This window comes from Emydura macquarii, unplaced genomic scaffold, assembly GCF_026122565.2.
Source record: "Emydura macquarii macquarii isolate MOO-44397 ecotype Brisbane River unplaced genomic scaffold, CSIRO-AGI_Emac_v2 contig_3348, whole genome shotgun sequence".
Taxonomy (NCBI): Eukaryota; Metazoa; Chordata; order Testudines; family Chelidae; genus Emydura; species Emydura macquarii.
This window is the reverse complement of record NW_027133485.1, coordinates 5,673,492-5,682,609: the sequence shown is the minus strand read 5'-3', so window position 1 is coordinate 5,682,609 and position 9,118 is coordinate 5,673,492.

Genomic DNA, 9,118 nt, shown 5'->3' with positions numbered 1-9,118 from the left:
AGGATTTATATTAAACTCTGTACACCATTTTGAAGAGTGAAGCACAAACAGTATCATGTACATGTAAGGTGGCTGTAAAATGATAGCACAGTATAAGCAGAAGTTTTTTAGAACATTCTTTAGGGGTTGGAGATAAGGGTAGGGCTATAAAGGTTAATAACTATACCGGATTTTTTTTTGGAGGGGGAGGAGGGAAGAGAAAGACCTAAATAGTTTTTCCCTTCTAGTTCCAGAATATTCAACAGTTTGCAAAGTTACAAATAGTAAAACATTTCTGAGCTATGGGGAACCCAATATCCCATGTCAAAATGACAAAAAGGTGGAGCTTCATGGTCCTTTAACTCTAAAATTACTGCAATTTTAATCCATACTGGAAAGATTCCACTGTGGCTAGAAAGAAAGAATTCCAATTTTTGGGAAATAACCATTAATACTTTTTTCTAGTTACTCTGCAAATGGGACTTATAACTGTATACTGAATGCAACCTTTAATTAGTAATTGCTAAGAAGCTCCAGCCTAAAGCAACATCTGTATGATTAAGGAGATTACAAGGTACATTCAATGCTATTTGTAACAGGTAAAAAATGCACTGTGTGTGTAAATAAATGAGACACCTTTGGGACGAGTTCTCAACAGAACCCTGTCAGCTACCCAAGCTCTCTCTTCATTACTCATCCCCAACACTCAGACATCTCTCTACAGATCATCCTCCCAATGGTGCCACTGCACGGTCAGCTGCCTCCCTGTAACAGGTTAATCCAATTGCCCCCTAATGTTGAGTGCATCTCATCCTCACAGAAAATTAGCAACTCGGGATGCTAGCTGTGAGCTGTCTGGGATCCAGGACTTGGACTCACTGTAGAGGAAGAACAGAAAATGCTGACCCTTGGACAAACATGGGAGGTGGGAGGGTTCCAATTTGAATTTGAATCTGCTCTCTTAGCCTGTAATAATACAAGGTATCCCAAATAACTTGAGACACCCCTGAACTCTAACACTAATCTGTAACTAATTATTAAAACATCATGCCCATGAAAAACAGAAAGCTACCTAGTTGATTAAATCCATCTAATGGACAGTAAGGCTGTAAAGTTTTGACCATTTGTACTCTTACAGAACAGGAAATGACAATGTAGATTTGACTAGCTCCTGTCCAAACTCTGCATCTTAAAGGGTACATGGATTTCCAAAGAACAAGCCTGATATCAGCTCATTCACCTGAGAATTCTCAGTGAGCTAGAAAACAAACACTTTGCCCGTTGCTATCTCTTGTACCATTAATGTTGTTTTTCCTCTCCAGGACTGTTAGTGTGAAATTCCCAACAGTCTAACGTTCAACTAAAGATTTATTAGGATGAGATTAAAACAAGAAACTGCCTACATAACACATTTAGTCTGAACCTCTGCAAAGCTTGTCCAGATACAGGAATTTAAAATCCCCCTATATTTTTGATGGCTCTTACCCCATTCACCTCCACATCACCCTTTTAGCCTCACATCGCTCAGTTTTCAGGTCTCTTAAAATCTCTCCGTCATGTTGCATTCCTTTATAGTCTGTGACCATTTTAGACATTCACCCTGTGACAGATTTCATTGTGCCAGGCATGTTACTAATAATAATAACATAGGCATTTCAAAGATGTGTCAAATGTTCAGGTGTACCACTTGAAGCAAGTGCAGTACTTTGTTCTCTGTACCATGGCATCTGTTTTTTACATCTAGGATCCTCCATCCCATCTAGCACTGGATTGGGTAGAGATTCCATGAATTATGGTTTCAGGCAAGAATAGTGATTGCAGGAGAAGAATCCATGTTAAAAATCTCACATTTGAAAGCAAGGAAATTCGCACTCAAGGCCTTTATGTACAGGGAGTAACTATAAACTTATTATTGCTAAACATGATGTGCAATGGCTTGCTAAGTAACCTATCTCCTACCTATGCAATAATCATTTTAAAACTAAGATTTGCCTTGATCCATTTTAACTGTCTTCACCAATAATTTTCATTTTTTAAATTTAATCTCAAATTTGTGGGTTTTTCGGATGCCACAGTGCTGATGATGGGATACTACGCAATCCAACAAGGGACCAGCTGTGTCCAGGCCGGAGGCAAACCAGTTTATAACATTAGTGAATTTATTAAACAAGACAGTGCCAGATGGTGAAAGGGGATCTGCTTTTCCAGTCTACACTGTTCCTTTATGATGCCTATACACAGAAAATGAATATTCAGACATCCATGAGGGCACATTTCTTAACTCATTAAAATTTTGTTCCACATGTAACTGCAAAGACTGAGGGTAGTAATTACTGATTGCACATCAGACATTCTGAGGCTTAAGGTAGCAACCTGTGCATTTTTAGAGCAAACTTCTTACTGGGTTTGCTTCTATAACTAGAAGTGGAAACAGCAGCTTAATAGGGAGACAGGCACACTTTGCATTTCAGTACTGACCGTAACCATTTCCTTTCCAAGTTCTGAGGGGAGTGAAGAAGCAGGCCTCAGTGTCCTCCTTTAATACATCCAAAGAGACCCATTTTGAAAGACAGGCTAGGTTAGTTAAGGAGTTGAATGGTCCTGTCCACATGAGAGTAAAGCAGTTCACGCAGTGTTACTCTAAAGTGTTACTCTAGAATTGGCTCATTTTCCAAAATGGAGCATTTCAAGAAAGATAGGCACAGACACTAACAAACTATAGTACTGGAAGGTTTCAAGAGCCAGGTTTCAAGCTAGTAGCAAACTCCATTACTTTGGGGGGGGGGGGGGAGGGAGGGGGAGGAGGAGAGAGAGAGAAGAAAAGGGGTAGTATTTATATGCAGAACTGACACCCTTGGTTTTGGCCACCTTACAGCCACAGTAAAGAGATGGTCTCTGCCTTTGCAAGCTTATAGTCTAAACAACATATAAGCAAAGTGTCAGAAGCTCAAGTCTTACAAAGATTGATTCCCTGAAACCATCCCTCCCTCAAGACAGAGTCGCGTGTTATAAAACTACGTCCCCTTTCTCCACCTAGCCCACAAAAGTCTTTCATTATTAGTGCTTCCTCCTCTTCACTGCATCGCCCAAGCAAGGTATTTCAATCCCTGATAGGCACTCAATGTCCAGTGGGCCAAGGAAGAAGGTGCCACAGCGGGTCTCTCTCACCTCTCCTGATGCCACTCTCTGATTTCTGCTGGAGACCTGACAGATCATCCCATGTCCCTATGTTCTTTTGGAAGGCAGGGATGCTGCCAAGTGCATTACTGTTCAAGAAGGGAAGGGGTGAGGAAGGGAAGTGTTGCTCTTATAATGATGAACTGTTTTCAGCTTTGGTGTAAAATAGAGATGTCCTCATACAAGTTCAGGCCCACAATCTGTATTAATAGAAATCTCATCATTTGCTTTCACGGCCAAATGAGAGCCAAATCTTACTCTTAAAACCAAGCTGGCCTAAAAAACCTTACATATATACATTTTCAGAACAGGGGACCATAATTCTTTCTGACCCCAGAAAGAAATGCTGTGCCACAATTAGTTAGCTAGGTAATTTACTCTTTTGTCTTACTGAACATACACCATTGAAGATTAGATTCCCTCTCGTGCAGGGGAGTTCACAAAATATGGAAAGTTATCACAGTGAAGTCAAATAAGACAGATATTCACTTCAATAATCCCAACAGCAACTGGAAATGCAGTATATAAGGAATGGGTTTAGAATGGCTTAACTTCCAGACAGAAAAAAGAGGCAGATTGCCAGTCTTTGTAAAAAACACGCTCTTACCACTTCCTCCTCACATGCCAGTTTCCCACATCTATTGTGTGTCAACAAGGACAACAAATTCTGAAGCAGGGGCTGACTTTTACTATCTCATAATAGGGTCCTGATCTTGATTGAGACCTCTAGATGCTGTTGTAATATAAAAACTGTAGTCCCCTTGGAAATCCCTTTGGTTCAGCTAATTTTTGGACCTCAAGGATTCTATTACTTACAGGTAAAACACTGAGAGGCATTTGTTTGATCAGAACCACACCCAATGGAAAAATGTCATGGAATAAGGGAAAAATTACTTTTAATAGATTCACAGATATAAAGATTGGAAGGAATCATTATGATATTTTAGTCTGACCTCCTGCATAAAAACAGACCAGAGAATTTGACTGTCCCATGTCAAACCCATAATTGCTGGCTAAACTAGAGCATCTTTTAGAAAATCATCAATCTGATTTTCACATTATAATTTTAAAATCAGTACATACACTAGACCAAAAAAGAGCAGATTATACCAACACTACAAGATGGAACAGAGGAAAATGCTTCCAGCAGCATGTTCTTAAACCAGTTTTGGCAAATACAATTATTTACAATAAGAGTTACATTCCTCCATAACACTAGTCTTTCATATAAACACCCAACATATGCAGGAAGTGCAAAGGCCAGCTGTATACATTCCAAATGGCAGTGCCACAAGATTCACTTCTACTGGATAAAAATTTGCACCATAATGGGTGATCTTTATCCCATCTTTTCCACAGGATTTAAAGGTTGTGCCTAGTAAGAAAGAAATGGGAAAAGAATTGGTACAACAATGAAAATGGATACTATAGTTACATTGCAAAAAATAAGTAATGAATAAATGCACCAAATGGACTGTGGAAATCACCCATATATAAATTGTTTCCTTAATAAATCTATTTACACCAATGGACTTTTAGATAGCAAAGACACTTCTGAAAATAGTCATTGGTACTGAAACATTACAACACCACACTGATTCCCATTCTTTTCCTATTGCAGAGGAATAGGATTAGAGATACTTGTTCGTATCCAGACAGTTCCATGTAAGATAGATCTGCTTGCATGTATTTCTATAGTCTCTATGTATCAGGGTTTTTGGCTTGTTTTGCAAAGCTGTAATGCTTTACAGGCAATGTCATTAATAAGGGACTATCACTTTGCAATTCTGTTCCTTTGGAAGTCTCAAGTTTCTCACTCCTGGGTCTCAAAGGTTTAGTGAGAAACTAACCAGAAACCTGAAAACTACATGCTTTAGAGGGCTGCCTTTGGGCCACAGCGGATAGACTCTTCTGATTCAGCCTTGTAAGCAGTTCAGTCCACTGACACCTTCAACTGTTAATTCCTCTGAAGTGAAAGTTGGGTTGTTGTCCAATGTATCACTAAGTTTGCAAAAAAGGCAGGTGGGTGCATACAATAAAATGCTTCCCCAGGATAAAGCAAATGATAATCACAGTAACCACCAGAGGGAGCAGGTCAGCGGTGATAGTAACTGACAGCCAAAGGCATCATGAAACTATACCACTAATATAGCAGGCTCAAACTGTTCCATCAGCTGATTTGGGGTGCGTGCGGTCTTTCAAAACTCTTAGCTAAACAAGCTGGGGTCGAGCTTAAAACCTAAGAGTGAGAAGCCTGTGCCTATTTCTTTAACAAACGAAGCAGCTAGCTTAAATCTCAGAAACCCACTAAGATTTAAGTTATAGTGGTGACTTGGATGTAAAAGGGGGCATGGCCTAGGCCAGGCTAACCTGGAAGTGTCACTCTCCAATTTTCACACAGCAGAATTTTGGTACTTCATTAATCAAACTCACACAGGAGAGTTTTCTTACTGAGAAAGGAAGGTTACTTCATTGTAACTGGAGTTCTTCCAGATGGACTTTGCATATGCACATTCTTAGAGGATGTGCTTGGGCAGTGGACCTTTCTGATAGCAGTGCCTGTTAGAGCACTCAGGCATCCTTCCTGCCCCTCCCCTTAGTGTCTGAACACATTCTGAGGGTGTGGCCAGGCCATTGCCTCGGTTCCTTCTCCTGCAAAAGGAAAATCCCGAGGTACCTTTGAATCAGGACTCCACAGAAGCAGGGAAAATGGGCAGGGGAGATGAATATGCAGAGTCAATCTTTAAGAACTCTGGTCACGAGTAACTAACCTTCATTTCTTTTTAGAGTGTCCTCTGTACATTCCCACTCTTTGGACAGTTTGGCGAGCAGAACACTAAAGATGGGGAGGAAGAGTGGGGACATGAAGTCCTAATTAAATAATGATTGAAGAACTGCCCTGACAAACTGTGCATCGGATCTGGCTGCCAAATGTAATGCAGTGTTCCATGAACTGAACTCCATGTGGCAGGTCTACATAGGTCAACAAGGGAGACATGTCTAGCACATACTACAGACACAGCAATCACTGTAGTGGAACAGGCTATAAGAACAAAAGGATGGGGATTGAATTTCTAGAATTTCCTTCTATACACTGAGTAGGTAGCTTCTTCCAAAGCTACTGATGGCAATTTTAAAGTTGACATCGTCCTATCCATTAATCTGTGGAACTGAATTGCATCTTCCAAAGAAGATGCTCAAGATACCACCTACATTTTCATCTGAAGATGAATCACCCTGTAGCTTAATGTTCTGTTGTTGAAAATCAACTGGAAGGGATGTTTCTTCTCCCTCCTCAGGAAGCATATCTTGTACCAAGATAGGAGAGCATTCTAGAGCTGCCGGTTCTGAGCATCTCTGATCAGAACATCTCAGACCCATAGATTTAGGTGGGAGCTGTTCTGCAACCAGAGTCAGACCTTCTTGTATGTTATGGATAAGTAGGGGTTGGCCAATAGGGCCAAAGCATCCATGGTGGCATGTGCCAATCCTGTTAATTACCCCATTCTGGCATCAAATCAAATGGTTCCTGCTTAGACCGTCTCAGGGTGTCCACGCCAGAAGACAGACCTATTTCAGGGAAAACTATTGATCCTTGGATGCCATTATTGGATCTGGCTCCTCTCAAATGCAGATCCAATAGTGAAACCATAGGAGATATGACTGAAGTTGGGATCTGGAGAATGGAAAATGGTGAGAGTCTTTCTGAGAACCAGCTGGAGTCTTAGGTGGTACGGAAATGGTCTCTAGAGGTCTATCCCAGTCAAGCTCTTGGCTCAGTCTCTTGTTCTTGGAAAAATGAGATGCATGAACCCATGCCATAACTGTAGAATTAGGAACCTTAGTAGTAAACATACTGGATTTCACTGGTCTCTCTTGGATCAATCCCCTTAGAATGATCTAGCGTTGTTGTATCTTTAGGTCTCGGATCCACTCTGAACTCCTAGTGGTCCTAAGAACTATTTAAGATATTCTTCAAAGTGGCCTTCCTTTCCCTCATAACTGAAGTGCTTGGTTCTGGTAGTCTCTCTTGAGCTTTATGTTCCTTAGCTGCAACCAGCTCGTTTAGAGGCAATATCTTTGGAGTTGGGATTGGAAGATTTGGAAACCACAAGGTCAGCCAACTTGGAACTGGAGCTCTGTGCAGAGGCCAGGGCCTTTACAGTTAAAGCCTTCTTGGATCCAGAAGTATTCAGAGCTGATTTGGGTCTCCTATCCTTCCCCATGGATCCTCTAGCTGCATGTAATTCTACAGGATTGGTTGACAAGTCCTACTGTAACCAAGGCCCTGAAGTCTGTATCATATTGCCTCTTTATAACCCCCAGGGTACACCCACATCTTGAATACTGCGTGCAGATCTGGTGGCGTCATCTCAAAAAATATATATTGGAATTGGAAAAGGGCAGCTAAAATGATGAGGGGTATGGAACAGCTTCCATATGAGGAGAGATTAATAAGACTGGAACTTTTCATCTGGGAAAAGAGACAACTGAGGGGGGGGGGGGGAGAGGAATATGAAAAAGATCTATAAAATCTTGACTGATGTGATGTGGAGAAAGTAAAAAAGGAAGTGTTATTTATTCCTTCTCATACACAAACTAGGGGGTCACCAAATAAAATTAATAGGCAGCAGGTTTAAAACAAACAAAAGGAAGTATTTCTTCACACAATGCACAATCAATCTGTGGAACTCCTTGCCAGAGGATGTTGTGAAGGCCAAGACTACGACCAAGTTAAAAAAAGAACTAGATGAGTTTATGGAAGATAGGTGCATGAATGGCTATTAGCCAGAGTGGGCAGGGATTGCTGTTTGCCAGAAGCTGGGAATGGCTGATGGGATGGATCACTTGATGATTACCTGTTCTGTTCATTCCCTCTGAAGCACCTGGCATTGGCCATACTTGAAAGACAGGATACTGGGCTAGATGGACCATTAGTCTGACCTAGTATGGCCGTTCTTATGTCTCTCTTTAGAGGCCCAAGGAGCAAGTGTGCTGCACATAGCACACTGCAGAAAGAGACCACTTCTCTCCTAAGCATTTCAGGCACCGAACATGAATGCTGGAAGCCAGGAAGACGGCTGAGCATGACACCTTTAAAATGCATGCTTCTTGACATTCAGCTCCACCATGATGTTGGTAGCAAGTAAGTATCATGCTCTTAAGTTAGCTATAAACATCAACTAATCTAACAAAAGAGAAGGCATTTTATCTATTGCTATAGATCCTTGTGATCCAGGGAGGTCAACACCCTGTCACTGCTGGAGTTGGAAGGAACTGAAGCTGCGCCCGATACTACGCCTCCTTTTGTGGCCACTTCCTCAAAACGTGTTCAAACACGATGAAGAAGGGCATGTGAGCACTTTAAAAGGCACTACTACCAGAAGGTTCCTCCGGGCAAGTTGCACCAGTTGGTGCCTCCGTAAGAGTGGGAATATGCAGAGGACACATGAAGAACGTTACTAGATATAGCTGCTCCATTGCTGGAAGGTGGGGTAGCACCTCCAACACTGCCTTATGTTGGCTTTGACGTGAATCCTTTCTCTACACTACAGCCAAGAGTGAGCTCAGAAGATCACCTTGCTCTTGCCTTGCCACGCTTCCACCTCTCCCCAGAACCATCATTCGGCTTCATTCTGCAGGCGGCTTTGTGGGAGAGCTCTTAGCAGCTGCATATTCACCCACCCAACCTCTCCTCCCCCGGTGACTGCTACAAAAGCCGAAGTCCCATAACTAGCCTTTTGGAACAATCTAATTTATCTGTGTGCATATGAAGAGCTGCTTCAGTTTAGCACCTCAGATGGCAATGCCTCCACTTCCCACACAGAAGATATGAACAGCTAGTCATGTGATGCAAAGCTGAATTAATAACCTACCCATTGTGTGCGCGACAAAAACATCTTCACCCAGGTGATTTGCGGTGATGTACTCTTGACTCCTGCAAATTGAGAAAAGAATGTGA